This window comes from Cervus canadensis, chromosome 29 (genome assembly GCF_019320065.1).
Source record: "Cervus canadensis isolate Bull #8, Minnesota chromosome 29, ASM1932006v1, whole genome shotgun sequence".
Lineage (NCBI taxonomy): Eukaryota > Metazoa > Chordata > Mammalia > Artiodactyla > Cervidae > Cervus > Cervus canadensis.
In genome coordinates, this window is record NC_057414.1 from 4,354,867 (window position 1) to 4,374,851 (window position 19,985).

At 38.3% G+C, this 19,985-nt stretch overlaps 1 protein-coding gene across 13 annotated transcripts in view; it reads left to right on the forward strand.

The window, feature by feature from the left end:
• DLG2 (discs large MAGUK scaffold protein 2) overlaps positions 1-19,985 on the forward strand; it is a 2,236,304-nt gene that overhangs the window by 392,591 nt on the left and 1,823,728 nt on the right. The window lies entirely within an intron of this gene.

Consider the following 19,985-nt stretch of genomic DNA (forward strand, 5'->3'; position numbering starts at 1 on the left):
TAAATTGCAAAATTGTTACCACAATAAGTCTAGTTAATACTCATCACCATGCATAATTAGAAATTTGTTTTCTAGTTGTGAGAATTTTTAAGATCTGCTCTCTTAGCTGCCTTTAGATATATGAATACAATGCAGTTTATTAACTATGATCATCATGCTGTACATTACACCCCCAGGATTAGTGTACCTTTTGACTACCATCATCCATTTTGCCTAGTCCCCATGCCTATTCCAGCAAACACCAATCTGTCTCTGTATTTATGAGTTCAGTTTGTTTATTTGTTACATTCCACATATAAGGGAGATTGTATGATATTTGTTTTTCTCTGTCTGACTTCATTTAGCATAATGTTTTCAAATGTTTTTGAAAATGACAGGATTTTTTTTGTTTTTAGGTTGAATGATATTTTGTATCTCTCTCTCTCTAAATATATGAATAATATGTCTCCCTCTCCCTCATTTTCTTTATCCGTCCATTGATGGACATTTAGGTTATTTCCATGTCTTGGCTATTGTAAATAATGCTGCAGTGGATATGGGGGTGGGATATCTTTTCAAGTTAGTGTTTTTTTTTTTCCTTTAGATAAGTTCCCAGAAGTGAAATTTTTAGAACACGTGGTAGTTTTGTTTTTAATTTTTGAGCAGTGTCCATACTTTCTATAGTGGCTGCAACAGTTTACATTCCTGCCAACAGCGATATACTCTTTTTCTCCATCCTTCTCAGCACTTGTTATTTCTTGTCTTTTTGATAATAGCCATTCTAAAAGATGTGAGGCAATATCTCATTGTGGTCTTGATTTGCATTTTCTGATTAGCAATGTTAGTATTCTTTGTGTACCTGTTGACCATCTCGCTTATTTTCTTTGGAACAATGTCTATTCAGGTCTCCTCCTGATTTTAATTGTTTATAACTTTATCATTGAGTTGTAAGAAGCTTTTACATATTTTGGATGTTAACCCCCTATCAGATATGTGATTTTTAGATATCAATATATTCTCCCATTCCATAGCATAATTATAAGCTTTTAACTTGTTATATGTTATTTTAATATTCACTATTTTCATAAATACCTTATTTAATTCTTTGAACAGCTTTGCATTATAAATAAGCTAAACAATATGCCCAGCACCCTGTAGGTCATAAATGTCAGGACCTAATTGGAATCCAGGGCTTCTGACACCCAGGGCTCTCTCTGTGACACAATGGCCTGAAGCCTCCCAATCATGGAGACTGTTCTAGTTGTTTCAGTGCTCGGCGCCTCTGTTTCCTCATTTGCAAAATGAAGGAGTTGACCTTCATTTTTGTATTTGACCCTTAAATCCCTTATCTCCTTATGTCTATGACTTTGTCTTTCAACTCCATAAATAAAAGATTAATTTATGGAAAATATAAATATGGTTGTTTTCTTTTACCATTAATCCTTTCGCCTTTCTTAAGTAATTGTCTTAGGTTGTCATTGAATAACCAGATTTCCTTTATACTAAAAATACAGGTTTTTCATGTGAGTCTAGAAGCCAGTGGTTGAGTTATAAAACGTCTGTCAGTCTGTTAATATTTTATGCAAAATTTTCTGTGTGTTCAGTTATGTGTATTTTCCGTGAAAGAGTTCAGTTTTTATTAGATTTTCAAAGATGTCTTAAGAGCAAAAAAGAAAAAATAGAGCCTTGAATCTAAAATGTGGCTTGACTTTTCAGTGTAACACACACACATCATTTTAGTAATATGTCAGCTGTAAAAAGTAAGGTTCGATTATATCTGAAAAAGTTCTACCAGATTATATGGTTCTCTTATTACATAGAGGTCTAACAATTTAGTACTCCTGTACTTTGCCATAACCACGTTTCACAAGACACTTTAAATCTCCCCTGTTTTCTTTGATCTTTACAAGGTAGAGAGAAACTTTCAGACTTTGTATAGACATAGCCAGTCTATTGTGTTTTATGAGCGGATTATAAGGTGACAAAATGAAATAGGTACAGTTGATTGCTTTAATGTGGTTCTCATAGAACGGTGCTTACACTTGATTTCTGTCCTCTCTTAAATATTACTTCTTTCCAGAGAATTGTGTGTATGAAGATTGAATACTTTCTCTCATATCTAGTTAGGGGAAATTGCGAGAGAAAGCTACTTTTCCCTTGCATTTTAGATAAAGTATTCTAATTTCATGATAATTATCCATATTAACTATATAGCTGTTCTTAAAACACTTAAGCTTATTTTACCAATGAAACCTCCCGAATTCTAACAAGTAAATGCTCAAGTCAGCTTCCGCTCTGGAGGAAAAAGCGTTGGCTCCAGTGGTGCTCTAAAGCTCGCTTGTCATCAGCTCTTGAAACTGATTTTTAAAATTTTCAAGGAATTTTGCCACCTGCTCAGCATCATGTTGGTAGCTTGAAATTGGTCATGGTGGGAGTATTTATACTATGAAAAAAAGCAGCCACCACTATTAATCAGAACTCCTGTCCACTGGGAACTGTACTGTTAAACAGTGACCAGCACACCCCTGTTGGGTTGATATTTTCTCAGTTAGGATTGCATATTTTGCATGTTATCTAATTAGCAAACCATGGAGAAAATTCAAAATAAGGCAAAGTTTGAATAATTTTTTCTTAAATTCTACCTCTGTTAAAATTCACACAGAAGAAAGCTCCAGTCTCTGAAGTGCCTGTGTCAAGTACTTCTCATTTGTTGTCAAATTGGAAAATGATAGAAGTACCACTGGAATAGAAGTCAAGGGTTTGGGATTCAAATTTCCTCTTTGTTACTGATTATAAGACCTTGAACAACCACTTCACCTTCTGTGCTCCAGTTTCTCCAAGTGTAAAGGAGGTAGAACTGGGTAGCGTTTGCTAGTCCTTATGAAGCTACCTAGTATAAGGGTTCTCATTCCAAAGGAAAATGAGTATTTAGAGTCATGCTACAGCAGGTTGGGGTTCCCTGGTATCTCGGCTGGTAAAGAATCCGCCTGCAATGCTGGAGACCTCACTTTGATTCCTGGTTTAGGAAGATCCCCTGGAGAGGGGATAGGCTACCCACTCCAGTATTGTTGGGCTTCCCTGGTGGCTCAGCTGGTAAAGAACTCGCCTGCAATACAGGAGACCTGCGTTCGATCCCTGTGTTGGGAAGATCCCCTGGAAAAGGGAACAGCTACCCACTCCAGTATTCTGGCCTGGAGAATTCCATGGACTGTATTGTCCATGGGGTCACAAAGTGTCGGACATGACTCAGTGACTTTCACTTTCACATTACGACAGGTTAATATTTCATCTAAAATAATTAATACTTGTTTAGTGATAATAGATTTCATAGTCTCAAGACCATGAGGGAGCAGTATGTACCTTAAAAAAAATTTTTTTTTTTTGTGGAACCAAAATAAACACAAAATAAACAAAAAATAAAATATTTTTATTACAAATTTATTTTATAAATTCATTTTGAATTACTTATTATAAAGTCAATCAATAAGCAATAGGATTGCTTTCAATAACATCATAATTTGAAGTAGGAGATTAGGAATAATGTCTTTCACATCATCCTATGCATTCATGGAATTAATTATAAGTTTGCATAACAACCTATCAAACACTTTCTAGGAAAGTGAAACTGAAAGTTGCTCAGTGGTGTCCAACTCTTTGCAACCCCATGGACTATACAGTCCATGAAATTCTCCAGTCCAGAATGACTGGAGTGGGTAGCCTTTCCCATCTCCAGGGGATCTTCCCAACCCAGGGATCAAACCCAGGTCTCCTGCATTGCAGGCAGATTCTTTACCAGTTGAGCCACAAGGGAAACCCAGGAATACTGGAGTGGGTAGCCTATCCCTTCTCTAGTGGATCTTCCCGACCCAGGAATCGAACCGAGGTCTCCTGCATTGCTGGCGGATTCGTTACCAACTGAGCTATCACAGAAGCCCCTTTCTAGGAAATGCACTTTCAAAATCCCTGCCAAACTAGTTTAAGCAAAATCATTTTCAGTGCAAGAGTGGTGGAATTACTGAAGCAGCCTACTGAGGAAGTAGATAGTTGGACCTTGATTACAGAAATGATAAAAAAAAAAATGTATGCACCTTGGACATTCTTGAATGCAGGAGACCAGACCACACAATCCCTATTTCACTTGTGTGTCACAAAAATCATACAAAATAGATTTCTCCCCACTGTTATTAAGGTATAATTAACAAATAAAATTTGTATATATATTGAGGTATACAATATGATATTTGATGTAATATACATATACATACAATGTGTAATATATATATACATATATGTAATATATGTATGATATTTGATGTAATGTATACATATGTAATATAATATACATATACAGAAATACATATACATTGTCTTCCCTGGTAGCTCAGATGGTAAAGAGTCTATCTGCAGTGTGGGAGACCTGAGTTTGATCCCTGGGTTGAGAAGATCCCCTGGAGAAGGAGGATGGCAACCCACTCCAGTATTCTTGGCTGGAAAATCCCATGGACAGAGGCTACAGTCCATGCGGTCACAAAGAGTCAGACATGACTGAGCAACTTCACATAATTCATATACAAATAAATTTTGTTACGATCATTCCACAGATGAGAAAACAAGTTCCAGAATAATGTGTATGTAAAGGATGTTAAAATGATGCATTTGAAAAGTGAGTTATTTGAATACCATGCCTGAGAACCACTTAGGTGACTATCCTACATCTGAAGTTATGATATGAGTACTGGATAGCTGGAGATTAGGAGAGATTTGGGGAGAAATATTTTTTTTTTGTTCCTGTCAGCCTCCTCCAGGTCCTCAAGTCTAGTGAGAGTTTTAGTTAAGGAGAAACTTTCCTAAACTCTCCGTTTCTCCTTTCTGTACTCCAACAGTGAAGGGGTTAGAAACTTTGGTAGAAGCTGATTTTATTATATAGATGAGATTTAATTACTGAACTGACACAATGTTGACATTTAAAGTGACTATAGAATTTTTTTTTTTCCCCAAAGAGTGAGCATAAATGTCATGGGACTGCCTGAGTTTCTGTCCAGTGGCAAAGAACTTCCCACATTGCATAAGTTTAATGGAAAAATAGGAGAAAGTGTAAATATGCTTTATGATTTCATCCATGAGTCTTGCTTTTCTGATCCACTGCTTCAGAGAGGTTAAATGATTTAACCAAAAGTCTACACAGAACAGGTGCCTGATTGTACACATTACAAGCTAAAACCCACCTCATTTATATGTTCAGTTCAACTATAGATGATGAAGGGAGGCAGAGAAGCTACAAGTTGTGGTCCCTGAACTCAGGGAAACAAAGGGGTTAAGGTGAAGCAGCCAGTGAATAAAGTCCCAATGTGTAGCTTGATTATAAGCTCAGAAAGGCTTAGAGAAAGGAAGAACCAATGTGGGCAGGAGAAGTTGCAGAATCAGTTATATGAAATAAAGTGGCGTATATATCTATATCTTTCCAATGTAATATTCATCAGCCATACAAGGGAATGAAGTGCTGATACAAGCTGAAACATGGATAAACCTTGAACACGTTACACTAAGTGGAATAAGTAGGCATATAAAACATGTATGGTTCCATCTGTATGAAATGTCCAGAATACGCAAATCCAGAGAGATAGGAAAGTAGATTGCCAGGGACTGGTTGAAGAAAGGATAGGTAATGACTGCTCATGGATACGGAGTTTCTTTCTGGGGTGATGAAAATGTCCTGGAAGTAGATACTGGTGATGAGAATATGCTAAAAACCACTGCTTTGTACACCCCAAAAGATCAAATTTTATGATAGGTGAATTATCATCATCATTGGTCAGTCACTCAGTCCTGTCCGACTCTTTGTGACCCCGTGAACAGTAGCCTGCTAGTCTCCTCTGTCCATGGGCTTTTTCAGGCAAGAATACTGGAATGGGTTGCCATTTCCTACTTCGTATGTGAATTATATCTGTTTAGAAAGGAAAACATGCAGTCTTTAGAGACGGTGACAGAGGTGGCTCCTGAACTGCCCTCCTCCCACGTACACACTGAGTGAATAGTTCATGCCGTTCCCTCCGACATCCAGAGCCTGAGTGGCTCCTATATACTGGGGAGTGAGGAATAGACATACACTGAAGTGGATCAGAAATACTAAGACACACTTCAGCTGTAAACCACACCTCCGGCACAATGTTGTTCAACTGGGAGGAAACCCGAACTCTAGCTTCTCCCTAAGGAGTGAAGGGTTAGGACCTCACGTATAGAGCTCCAACTTCTAAGGCTCCCACCCAAGGGATGGGCCCCCCCACAACACCTAGTTCTGAAAGCCAGTGGAGCTTGCATCTGGAGCTTGCATCCCTGAGACCCAGAGGACTATAGTAAACAAAAAAACTGTTATTCGTGGGAGTTCAAGCCCTCTTTAGGCTCAGCTCAGGAGTAGGCAAAAAAAAGTCCGTCTCCCAGTTCTTCTCTGATTAGGGCTTATTTGCTTACTTTAAAAGCTGCTCTCCAAGGGGTCAGCCTTCTAGTTTAGTGAGTGTCTGGGGGCCCACTGCCATCCTTCCTTGTGCTCTCCCCCGTTAGCCTGCTCTGAGTAACTAGTATCTCCCTGGGAGGAGCTTGTGTTTACTTCTGGTAGTCTGGCTTTTCTGGCTGTTGCCTGAGGGATGGATCCCTGGATTGCCTGGCTCTAATAGCCCATGAGGATTTATTTAGGAACCCCACAGGACTATAGCAAGCAAAGAAGCTCTAAACATGATCAGGAGCATACATGACTGTTTTCAGCCTTGAGAAAGGAGGAAATCTTGCATTTGTGACAACATCCATGTTGTCACATACTGCTTAGTGAAGTAAGTCAACCAGTGATCAACAAATATGATACTATCTCACTTATAAGTGGAATCTAAAAAAAACCAAACTCATAGAAACAGTAGGATAATGGTAACAAGAACCTGGGCTGTGGGGAAAATGGGGAAAAAAAAGAAGTGAAAGTGTTAGTCGCTCAGTCGTGTCCAACTCTTTGTGACCCCGTGGACTGTAGCCCGCCAGCCTCCTCTGTCCATGGAATTCTCCAGGCAAGGTTACTGGAGTGGGTTGCCATGAAAATGGGGAGGTATTGGTCAAAGAGTAAATACAAACTTCCACTTTTTAAGTAAGTTCTGGGCTTTAATATACAGCATGGTGATTATAATTAATACTGTAATATATACCTTTAAGTTGCTAAGAGAGTAGATCTTTGTATCATAAAAAGGAAATGGTAGGTAGTGATGTGGTGTAGGTGCTCGCAAATGCTGTGGTGGTGATCATTTAGCAATATGTAAGTGGATTGAACCATATGTTGTACAACTTAAACTTATGTTATATGTCAGTTTTACCTTAATATAGCTGGGAAAAGCAAAACAAACAGACAAAGAATGGTCTTGTCTTTATACAAAGGATTATTGCTTTCTACACTGATCTAAGGAACTTGGGTAAATTGAAGTGGAAAGCAGAGAGTGCAGTGTTTTTATGCCAATTCAGGCAGAGAGGGTAAGAGGATGAGTTCTTGATTCAGGGAGACGGGAGGAGGAACGAGAGGAACAACAGGAGACAAAGACTCTCAGAAATTTCAAAAGGAAGAAATAGGATTTGATGTTATCTTGGATTCTAATGGAAATTAGAATAAAAGTTTGGGTCTCCTGATTCCAGATTAAATAAGATAAAGAATGTAACATAGCTATCATAGTTCTAAGCATTTAATAAGTACCTATTAAATGTTAAAATCCTCTTCTACTTCCTACTGCGATGACTGTTCCACTTACTTTCATCTCAAGGGTCTCGGATATGTCACTGTGGTACCCGGCCGTTCAGGAACCCCTGTGGTTCCTCACCTAGGTCCCCTTTGTTCTGTGCGCTTGACCTCCATACCCCATTCTTTAAAGATAACTGATACTGAGTCACATCCCATCAGAATTCCTCTGTGGATGAAGTTAATTGTGCAAGTTTATAATGGTAGTAGTAACTGCTGTTTCTATGAAGTAATTACTATGTATCAAACACAGTACAGTCTTTATATCATTCACACTTTGAACTTTTGAAGTAGATTTTATTATTATCATTTTACAGGTGAGGAAACCAAGGCACAGGTGTCTCATGTGTCCAAGGTCGTACATAGTACATACCCTAAATCATTTTGTCTCTAAATGTACTCTTTTTAATGTTTATTTTTTTAAGTTATGAAAGTAGGATAACACATTTACAGGAGACTTGGAAAATACAGAACAAGGTCACCTACAGTTCCACTATATATTACAATTATTTTTTAAGTAGAAAAACTCGGATTTTTAGTTGGAGTTTCAATATCAAACTCTCAAAAATTGATAAAATGATTATGCAGAAAAGTAGAAGGATATAGTAGACCTGAAAAGCACTGTGAATCAATTTAACATAATTAAGATCTATATAATTTTCACACAACAGCAGGGTACAAATTCTATACAAGTTCCCATAGACTGTAAACTAGGAGACCCTGGAACGTACCCAGGCACATAAAACAAGGTGCAAAGATTTGACGGCCTAAAGGTATTGAAGTCATACAGAGTCTGTTCTTTTATCACTGTGGAATGATGTTAAAAGGCAGTATCAAAAGATATTTGAAAATGACCCACATATTTTCAAGTGTAATATGACATTTACCAAGAGATGTCCTCTTCATAATCTGTTTATAGTACTCCCCAATAATTAGACCTATATTCTTATCTCACCTCTAATCTGCCCTACTAAACATATAAATTTGTTCATTTTTGAACAAATTTCATTCATTTCAATTTCATTCATCTGATCATTAATTGTAATAATCATATTACATTCTAATTCTAGTTCATCCCCTTCCTATTTCTGTAATGTTGGCTGAATTATTTTACTTCTCTCACATGTACAATGTCAGTGATAAATTTTTCATGGGATATTTTAAGATAACTACGTTACTTTGGGAAACTTAACACTTCTGAGTCTCACAAGGCTTAGGATAATGTGTAAATAATGGTAGCTACCTCTCAAATTTATTTTAAGGATTAAATAATGTGTGTAAGGCATATAATAGGTATTCAATATGTATAGTTCAACTGTGCTGGTATGTCTGCACATGGTAAGGCCATTTCCATCAAGTCTGTGCTTGGGGAAAAAACATGGATAACAGATCCACATACTTGGTCATACACTGTGTGTGAGATACAGCTGTGAGGGAGAAAGGCTGAGAAGTCTCATTGTAGCCATTTGCTGTCACGGTCCCAAGCTTTCCTTCAACACCCCTGAGAAAGCCATTTCCATGCACTGGAAATTAGTGATGGGATAAAGATTTTCTTGGCATGAATTCATTTGGGAGCATGTCAATAAATTTTTCATCCTGATTGGGACTTTTTTCTTCCTTGTATTTCATAGAGATTGATCTTTGTGGCCAGTGGAACTTAAGTGGCCTCGTGTAGAAGCATGTTTGTGCATGGATGTGTGTGTGTGTGTGTGTGTGTGTGTGTGGTGGGGGCAGGGTATGACAGATGGCATAGTATTGGTTAAAAGAAACAGATTTAACTTCTGGTATTCGGTTGCACTACAGGGTCCAAAAATGTCTTGGCAAAGAGTATAGAAAGTTATGCATACACTTTTGACTCAGGAAATACTTAGGTCCAAATTTTCTGATTCTAAGAATGATTAAACACATAGTGTATGAACGTGAATACTTTTAATAGGACTATACCAGTAATTTTGCTCAAGGGAGAATTTTCTGGGGTAAACTCTGTTAAACCAATTTAATCTTTTTTGTGAATTTTTATATATATATATATATGTGTGTGTGTGTGTGTGTGTGTGTGTGTGTATATTCTAGTACCTGAACTATTAATGGTTCCTTGTTTGCTGGAGTGAACCAGCTTTAATTCCTAGAAGGTCTGTACCTTTAACAGTCCTGAATGCATTAGGTAGTTTTAGTTTTTCATCAACTTTCATTTTTATAGCTATTGAAATTTAATATATATACCATGAAATCCATTGTGATATATAATTTAATGATGGTTTTCTTATAACAATTTTTCAAATCATCATAAAGTAAGTATGAAATTTTTGGTATACAGTTCTATGAATTTTAATACATGTAATCACTGCCATAATCAAGATACAGAGCAATTCTGTTACCCCCCCAAATTCCCTTAAGTTAACTTTCAATAGTCACACCATCTCCCTCCTTCTAGTCTATAGCAACTATTCATTTATTCCCCATTGCTATAGTTTGGTCTTTTCAAAGATATTATAATATTATATAAATAGAATCATACCTTTTGTAATCTTTTGAGAGTAGCTTCTTTCACTCAGCATAATGCCTTGAGATGCAGTCATTATTGTGTGTATAAACAGTTTGAGTTTTTAAATTGTTAAGTAGTATTACATTGAATGAATGGATGTGCTTATTCATTCACCCACCCACTATTTGTATTTTTTCACTTTGGGTGATTATGAATGGAGCATTTATAAAATGTCACATCCAACTTTTGTGTAAATAGAAATTTTCATTTCTCTAGAGTATATATCCAGGAGTGGGATTTCTGGGTCATTTGATAAATATTTATTTAACTTTATAAGAAACTGTCAAGCCCTTTCCAGATGACTAGGACATTTTGCCCTCCAACCAGCAATGTGTGAGAGATCTAATTGCTCTGTATCCTCACCAGTACTAGCTACTGTCAGTGTTGTTTGTTTGTTTGTTTTAGCTATTTTAATAGGTCTGTAGGTAGGCAGTGGTATCTCATTGAGTTTTAATTTGCTTTTCCTGATGGATAATGATGCTTTTCATGTGATCATTTTCTATTCTTATTATCTTCTATGGTGAAGTAACTGTTCAAGTCACTTGTACATTTTTAAGGTTGAGTTTGGGGAGTTCTTTCTGTATCCTGGATTCAAGTCCTTTTGTTGGATATGTGATTTGCAAGCATTTTCTGTTAATTCATGTATTGTTTTTCATCTTCTTAATAGTCTTTCAGAGAATAGAAGTTTTAAATTTTTGTAAAACCTAATTTATCACATGGGCTTCCCAGGTGGCTCAGGTGAAGATTCCACCTGCCAAGCAGGAGACGTGGGTTCAACCTCTGGGTCGGGAAGATCCCCTGGAGTAGGAAATGGCAACCCACTCCAGTATTCTTACCTGGGAAATCCCCTGGAGAGAGGAGCCTGGAGGGCTATAGTCCATGGGGTCACAAAAGAGTCAGACATGACTTAGCGACTAAACAACAATAATTTATCAAGTATTTATTTATTTATTCCATTTATTTTTATTAGTTGGAGGCTAATTACTTTACAATATTGTAGTTGTTTTTGCCTTACATTGACATGAATCAGCCATGGATTTACATGTGTTCCCCATCCCAATCCCCCCTTCCGCCTCTCTCTCTATCCCATCCCTCTGGGTCTTCCCAGTGCACCAGCCCTGAGCACTTGTCTCATGCATTCAAGTATTTATTTTAAGAACCAGACTTTTGTTGTCATATATGTATAAACTCAGCTTAGACTTTTAAATTCTTGCTTCTATTTTGAAGCCTGTATTCTTATAGATCACCCCAATATCTGGTTAGAGATCAAGTCTGAATTCATTGTCCGTAAGGCTTGTACCCTCCACTGATGGATCTGTGTTTGGCTTGAGCAGTCCATTCAGTGTTCAAGCAGTTTACAAGTCAATGTCAAGTTTTACTTTCTTCGAGTGTTCTCTTATCTCCTCTACACTGGTGCTCTGTACTCAGCCAGCGATGGTTGGAGAGGCCAGGGCCCTGTCTGGTCTCCCCTTGTCACTGAGCTGGACCCCATGAGACTTTCTGGGGAGAGACTCCTCCTGCATATTCTCTGCTGTAACTCCTCTTCAATAGCTCCAGTTAATCGTATCCAATGCACATTTCCTGTGTTGTTTTACAGAACTGAAAACCCCCACCAAACAGAGGATGTTAACTACTTGATGACCATAAGCAATAGCTCCTAGGCCTAATAGAGCCTAAGGATGAATAATATTAACCCTGTGACACTGCCCTGTTACCTCAGCATCAACCAATCAGAGAATAGTACCAAAGCTGATCACATACCCTGAAACTCCCCTCCCTCATCTTGCCTTTAAAAATGCTTTGCTGAAACCCACAGGGGAGTTCAGGCTATATGGGTGCTGACCGCCTAACTCCTTGCTTGGCGCCCTGTAGTAAAGGCTACACGTTCCTTTACCACAAATGGGTGTCAGTAGATTGGCTTTACCGCACGGGGGTGAGCAGACCCAAGATAGGCTTTTGCAAGGCTTTCCTGTCAGTCAAGGCTGTATGAATAGCTTTTCAAAGCCCTTTATGGCTATTTCATTTCCTTGGATCTTCCTGTTAAACTTCTGACTAATCTCCTGGTGTTTTGCATACCCAAGCCAGTACCTCAGCCTCAGGTTAGTCAAGCTACTGGCTTTCTCTGTTTACTTGCTACAGTTGTTGTTCAGTCGTTAAGTTGTGTTTGACTGTTTGTGACCCCAGGGCCTGCAGCGCACCAGGCTTTCCTGTCCTTCACTATCTCCCAGAGTTTGCTTAAACTCAGGTCCATTGAATCAGTGATGCCATCCAACTCTCATCCTCTATCGATCGCCTCTTGCCCTCAATCTTTCCTAGCATCAGGGTCTTTTCCAATGAGTTGGCTCTTTTCATCAGGTGGCCAAAGTGTTGGAGCTTCAGCATCAGTCCTTGCTACAGAGATTGCTGCTATCACTACCAGTGTCACTGGGTGTGGATTTTTTTCATGTTCCATTCCAAATCCAGTGATTCCCTTTGGGTAGCAAAGATACTGTTTTCTTTTTCTTGTTTTTAAATAACTTTTCCCATTCTGCTAGAACTGTTAAACTAGCTAAGCTGGGAGAAGCAGAGATGGGAGTAGGCCCAGGCAAGAGTGATACTAATTTATCTAATAATAAGATAATAATAATACTAATTTCTAACTAATAAGAACATTATCTCATGTTGAGTAGTTTTTTTTTTTAATTATAAACATTTTTCAACTTGTATGCCTTTGGTCGATTTTCATGGTCCTAAAATGGTCATCTTCAGCAGTTTTGTCTAGTTTTATCATTGTTTGTAAAGAGGGCACTTCACTATTCTAGTAAGTCCCACTGAAACCTGTAACTCAGACTGAGACTTGAACCCTTATGCTGGGACTCAGGCCCAGCCAAAACCCAGATATAGACTTGAACCCACAGTGTTTTAACTGACATTACATACCTAGTCTTAAGACTTAATGAAGTTCAGGTTCTTAATGTCTCATTACAGAAAGGATTTAGTCAGAGATAAACTAATAGGTAAAATAGGTAGGAAATGGATTTACTTAAAGATTAACTGATAAAGACCGATAATGTTAATCTCTAAATAATATTATTATGGGCCATCTCAGAAGACAGGAGTGGCCCCAGGGTATGGGGTTGTCAGTTTTTATAGGGGTTGATAATTTCATAAACTAATGAGTGGGAGAATCAGATCATTTCAGTTGCTCAGTCATGTTCAACTCATTGCAAACCCTTGGACTGCAGCATGCAAGGCTTCCCTGTCCATCACCAACTCCCGGAACTTGCTCAATCTCTTGTTCATCGAGTCGGTGACAGCATCCAACCATCTCATTCTCTGTCGTCCCCTTCTCCTCCTGCCTTCAATCTTTCCCAGAATCAGGGTCTTTTCCAGTGTCAGTTCTTCGCATTAGGTGGCCAAAGTATTGGAGTTTCAGCTTCAGCATCAGTCCTTCCAATGAATATTCATTGACTGGTTTGATCTCCTTGCAGTCTAAGGGACTCTCAAGAGTCTTCTCCAACACCACAGCTCAAAAGCATAGTTCTTCTGTGCTCAGCTTTATGGTCAAGCTCTCACATCCTTACATGACTACTGGAAAAACCATGGCTTAGACTACACGGACCTTTGTGGGCAAAGTAATGTGTCTGCTTTTTAATGTGCTGTCTAGGTTTGTCATAACTTTCCTTCCAAGGAGCAAGCTTCTTTTACTTTCATGGCTGCAGTCACCATCTGCAGTGATTTTGGAGCCCCCCAAAATAAAGTCTGTCACTGTTTCCATTATTTCCCCATCTATTTGCCATGAAGTGATGGGACAGGATGCCATGATCTTAGTTTTCTGAATATTGAGTTTTAGGCCAGCTTTTTCACTCTCCTCTTTCATTTTTATCAAGAGACTCTTTAGTTCTTCTTCACTTTCTGCCATTAGGGTGGTATTATCTGCATGTCTGAGGTTATTGATATTTCTTCCAGCAATCTTGATTCCAGCTTGTGCTTCATCCAGCCCAGAGTTTCTCATGATGTACTCTGCATGTAAGTTAAATAAACAGGGTGACAATAAACAGCCTTGACTACTCCTTTCCCAATTTGGAACCAGTCCATTTTTCCAAGTCTGGTTCTAACTGTTGCTTCTTGACCTGCATGCAGATTTCTTAGGAGGCAGGTAAGGTGGTCTGATATTCCCATCTCTTTAAGAATTTTCCAAGTTTGTTGTGATCCACACAGTCAAAGGCTTTGTCATAATCAATAAAACAGAAGTAGATATTTTTCTGGAACCCTCTTGCTTTTTTGATGATCCAGTGGATGTTGGCAGTTTGATCTCTGGTTCCTCTGCCTTTTCTAGATCCAGCTGGAACATCTGAAAGTTCATGGTTCACATTCTGTTGAAGCCTGGCTTGTATAACTTTGAGCATTACTTTACTAGCATGTGAAATGAGTGCAATAGTGCGGTAGTTTGCACATTCTTTGGCATTGCCTTTCTTTGGGGTTGGAATGAAAACTGACCTTTTCCAGTCCTGTGGCCACTGCTGTGTTTTCCAAATTTGCTGACATATTGAGTGCAGCACTTTCACAGCATCATCTTTCAGGGATTGAAATAGCTCAACTGGAATTCTGTCCAGTTGCATGGGAGAATAGGTTGGGGATCTCCAGGAACTGGGCCACTGCCCACTTTTTGGTGTTTATGGTTGACCTTGGAGCTGTCATGGGGCCTGTGGGTGTGTCACTTAGCTTGCTGATGTTTAACAGTGAATGTACACTGAGGCTCAAGCTCTGTGTGCATGCGTGCTAAGTTGCTTCAGTCATGTTCAACTTTTTGTGACCCTATGGACTGTAGCCCACCAGGCTCCTCTGTCCATGGGATTCTCCAGGTAAGAATACTGGAATGAGTTGCCATGCCCTCCTCCAGGGGATCTTCCCAACCCTGGAATTGAACCTACATCTCTTTTTTCTGCACTGGCAGGCAGATTCTTTACCACTAGCACCACCTGGGAAGCCCGAGACTCAAGGTCTAGTAGAAGTTAACTCATTTGCCTTCTTGGCCTTATTTGGTCCTAATCAGTTTATCTCATGTCCTAGGCCGATGTCATTCTTTTCTATGTTGTGCCCTGCCCCCTTCCCTCCTATTTCACCACCTCCATTTCTAACCTTTTAAATTTTATTCTTATTTTAATGAAGTTCTTTCAACTTGGATCATTTTTTTTTTCTCATAACTTTCAAGACAAAAATTTGACTCATTTATATTTCTTGTTCATGTAAAATTGTACAGATTATAGCTCTGTCATGGTGAATTTAAGCTGTTGTTTGTGAACATGTACCACTTTTTCTTTTAAGTCAGTTTTCCCATGTCAAATTTTATAGATCTAAATTTCTTCAGCTTAAGGCAAGAATAATTTTATTATGTGCATTTTAGCAATTGTCAGTCTTAAGTATTTCCCCCCACCAAGATCAGATTTACTAATACTGGATATTACTGTTGAGATGTGATTCCATGTTCAGTTTTTGAATCTAGAAGATACTGCAGTATTCATCTTAGCTATTATCCTGTAAATGGCTTTCAAAAATGTTGAATATTTCTACCAGTAATATCACTGCAGTATCAAAATATCCATGGGTTCAAAAAATCCTGCTTTAATATGAAAATGCATAGTATACTTTGATATATACTTTTAAAATAATTATATAGATGTGCTGACTTGATTTGGTATAATTTAAAACTATGTTTTCTTTACCTACCTTTAATAGTTATTAATTAAAGTGATTACATCAACTTGAAAATGAAATATGTAGTGAATTTAGACCTGGAACCCAAGAGTAAGTGTGATTTATAATTGGGAGGCTAAAGTTTGAACTGACTGAGATGCTGCTATGAACGTGAAAAGTGAAGGTGGAGTGGCTCAGTCGTGTCCCACTCTTTGTGACCCCATGGGCTATATACTCCATGGAATTCTCCACGCCAGAATACTGAGTGGGTAGTCGTTGCCTTCTCCAGAGGATCTTCCCAAACCAGGGATTGAACCCAGGTCTCCCACATTGCAGGCAGATTCTTTACTGGCTGAGCTACCAGGGAAGCCTGACACTGTTATGGCTGTGATTAAAAACAAGGCTAAGCAGACAATTCTTCATCATAGGTCAGGATGTGGCAGTAATACTGGAACTATTATAACATGTGTACATTAATACCTATGCATACTCTTAAGAAATAGCCCCTTTTAACTTTTCCACAGATAGACCTTTAAATGTTCCTCAGAGGTGAATTAGACCTTTTTGTAATGCAAATCAGCAATTCTCAACTTCTGTGCTTTGCATTTATTTATTACATTATTTATTATATTATTTCATTTATTAAACCTATGCAAACATTCTTTTTTTTAATTGAGTACTCTGTGTGTGTGTACTTAATAGACATGCAATAATGAGTTAAACCTGCCTTATCCAATATAGTAATCACAAACACATGGATTGAGATGTCAATACATATAAAATGTGTTGTAGATTTTAAAGACTTAGTACTAAGAAGTGTAAAATATCTCAATAATTTTTACATTGATTACATGTAGAAATGGTGGTAATTTTTAAATATATTGAGTTAAAATCTGTGAAGTTGTTCAGTAGGGCCTGACTTTGTGACCCCATAGATTGTAGCCTTCCAGGCTCCTCCATCAATGGGATTTCCCAGGCAGAATACTGGAGTGGGTTGTAATTTCCTTCTCCAGGAGATCTTCCTGACCAAGGGATCAAATCTGCGTCTCCTGCATTGTAGGCAGACTCTTTACCATCTGAGCCACCAAGGAGTTTTAATTAAATCTACTTTAAAATTAATTTTATTTCTTTTTGCCTTTTTTACATACCTCTGGGCTCCGCTGGTGGCTCAGTGGTGAGGAATTTGCCTGCCAGTGCAGAAGATGTGGGTTTGATCCCTGATCCAGGAAGATCTCCTGGAGGAGGAAATGGCAACCCACTCCCAATCCAATATTCTTGCCTGGGAGACCTCTTGGAAAGAGGAGACTTGCAAGCTACAATCCATGAGGTCACAAGGAGTTGGACTTGACTTAGCAACTGAATAACAACAACAGCAATGTATATTTACTGGAAAATTTTAAATTTTTTATATGGCTGAAATCTGTGGTTCATATTGTATTTCTGTTGGTCAACAACTACAGTGCAGGCACAGAAGTGTTGCCAAAGATTTCATAGTCTAAAGGGGAAACAAACCAAAGAAAAATTTTCAGTGACTGACTAAATGATAAAGAACATGGACTTTGATGTTTCATTGGACCTGGATTCAAGTCTCTTTTCTATAATATAGTATGTGATTTAAATCAAGTGACTTAATCACTGGGTCTCAGTTTCCCTTACCTGTAAAATGACTTTTTACCATTTTCTTGATAGAGATTTTGTGGCAATTCATTGAAATACAAGGGCTTCCCTTGTAGCTCAGTTGGTAAAAAATTTGCCTGCAATGCAGGAGACCCCGGTTAGATTCCTGGGTTGGGAAGATCCCCTGGAGAAGGGAATGGCTACCCACTCCAGTATTCTCGCCTGGAGAATCCCATGGACAGAGGAGCCTGGCGGGCTATAGTCCATGGGGTTGCAAGAGTCAGACACGACTTAGTGACTAAACCACCACCATTGAAATACTACTTGAGAAGTACTTAGCAGAGTCCCTGGAATATGGATGATGCTTAATAAGTAACAGCTGTTATGATGGTGGTATTATTTATGTTGTTTTGATGAGAATTATGGTGCTTAGCTGTAAGTATGTACAGAGTGCTATGAGGAGAGCGGTGAGGGACACTTGGATCAAATGGGTAGACCATGGAAAATGACTTCTAAACTACATTATAAAAGGTGATTAAACTAAACAAATGGGACCTAATGAAACTTAAAAGCTTTTGCACTACAAAGGAAACTATAAGCAAGGTGAAAAGACAGCCCTCAGATTGGGAGAAAATAATAGCAAATGAAGCAACAGACAAAGGATTAATCTCAAAAATATACAAGCAACTCCTGCAGCTCAATTCCAGAAAAATAAATGACCCAATCAAAAAATGGGCCAAAGAACTAAACAGACATTTCTCCAAAGAAGACATACAGATGGCTAACAAACACATGAAAAGATGCTCAACATCACTCATTATTAGAGAAATGCAAATCAAAACCACAATGAGGTACCATTACACGCCAGTCAGGATGGCTGCTATCCAAAAGTCTACAAGCAATAAATGCTGGAGAGGGTGTGGAGAAAAGGGAACCCTCTTACACTGTTGGTGGGAATGCAAACTAGTACAGCCGCTATGGAAAACAGTGTGGAGATTTCTTAAAAAACTGGAAATAGAACTGCCATATGACCCAGCAATCCCACTTCTGGGCATACACACTGAGGAAACCAGATCTGAAAGAGACACGTGCACCCCAATGTTCATCGCAGCACTGTTTATAATAGCCAGGACATGGAAGCAACCTAGATGCCCATCAGCAGATGAATGGATAAGGAAGCTGTGGTACATATACACCATGGAATATTACTCAGCCGTTAAAAAGAATTCATTTGAATCAGTCCTAATGAGATGGATGAAACTGGAGCCCATTATACAGAGTGAAGTAAGCCAGAAAGATAAAGAACATTACAGCATACTAACACATATATATGGAATTTAGAAAGGTGATAACGATAACCTATATGCAAAACAGAAAAAGAGACACAGAAATACAGAACAGACTTTTGAACTTTGTGGGAGAATGTGAGGGTGGGATATTTCAAAAGAACAGCATGTATACTATCTATGGTGAAACAGATCACCAGCCCAGGTGGGATGCATGAGACAAGTGCTCCGGCCTGGTGCACTGGGAAGACCCAGAGGAATCGGGTGGAGAGGGAGGTGGGAGGGGGATCGGGATTGGGAATACATGTAAATCCATGGCTGATTCATATCAATGTATGACAAAACCCACTGGGAAAAAAAAATTAAAAAAAAAAAAAGGTGATTAAGAACCAACCAAGTAGACAGAAGTAACAAGGGAAAAGTGTGAGTGGCAGTGGGAAACATTATTACAAAAATGCATGTAGTCATGAGAAAGCTCACCTTCCCAGACCACAGGGAGATACTCTACACAAGCATAAGAAAAGTGATGAGGAAAATTGAAGCATGCCACTAGAAAGCAGCTCCAAATAACAAGTTATGCTCCTAAAAGTGGTGTGTATATGTGTGTGTGCTCGTGCACACAGAGGCATGCTTATAATGTTAGACTTTCTAAATACCCAAATTTATCATATACTTCAACTCACACCCTGCCAACCTCCAAAACCAGGTAAAAAGAACATAATAAATTTGATTCATCAAGTAAGGGAGAACTTCTTTAAGAATAAAAAGCAAATAGACATTTTGTTAAAAGAAGATTAAAAGAATAAAAGAAACCTAAACATGATTGAGGATGTTATTTTGAAATTGGCTTTTGCACCATTTCCTGCAAACTAAATTGCGTCTTGGTGTATCGATGCCAAAAAGCAAGCTGAACTGAAAATACAAATGCTCCCAATTTAAAATCACCCATTGGAAATAAAAGAAAAAGCAGACAGAATAATGAAAACACTTTAATGCTTATAGATAAGTACTATTTGGAGGATATTTTAATAAGCAAATGTTTATTTTAGTTGCTTAGAATATTCTCTTGGATTCTAGATACATAAATTTCTACCCACGTTCCCTAGTTGCCATAACAACT